Below are 756 nucleotides of genomic sequence, written 5' to 3'. Positions count from 1 at the left end.
CATTTTTTCATCGTTACGATATGCTGATAGATGAGGATAGTTACTTGCTTTGTTTGTGTTCATATGGATAATGTTACGAGCTAAAACTCAACTACACCCATTACACCTTTGGGGACACATTCATAGTTGACGCAAAGTCCGGCCTTAAGAACACGCCTACGGAAACCAGGAAACTTCTCCAAGGAAGAATCGGAGAACAAGCCAACGGAGAAGGAAGTCTGCCGAGGAATCCCGACCAGGAAAGACAGCCATAAGGAAGACAGCCAGAGAACAAGGAAGGCGGGGCGCGGCAGGCAGGCCGACCGTCCGCTCCTGCCGGCACTCTGGGGGCGGCGCGGCGTGTGCTACTTGGCAGACGCCGCGGGAGAGCATGAGCGCCGCCGAGTGTGTCAGTTGGCATCGTGTCAGCAGAAGCCGCAGCAGCAGTGGCACCCAAATGCCCCGAGGAAGGCAGAGAGAGAGAGGCAGGCAGGGGCAGGGAGCAACCACGTGGCTCGAGAGTGCACCCTCTACCCCCGTTTTCTTCTCTACACCTGTTTGTTGTTGCACCTGTGGGGTCTCTCTGCAGGGGGTGCTTCGGTAAAATGATTGTCGTAGCGGCGAGAATGGAGAAGAATATGGGAACGTGCAAGGCGAATGGGAGCTTTAAGGCAATTTGGGGGGAGATTCTGAAGTGCGCAATGTTTTACAAAATGTACCAGGTTTGTATGGTCGATTCGTGCTGAGGCGAAAATGGTGAGGGTAATGACGATGGCG

Source organism: Penaeus monodon, chromosome 21 (assembly GCF_015228065.2).
Source record: "Penaeus monodon isolate SGIC_2016 chromosome 21, NSTDA_Pmon_1, whole genome shotgun sequence".
NCBI classification, from domain to species: Eukaryota; Metazoa; Arthropoda; class Malacostraca; order Decapoda; family Penaeidae; genus Penaeus; species Penaeus monodon.
This window is presented reverse-complemented; position numbering follows the sequence as displayed.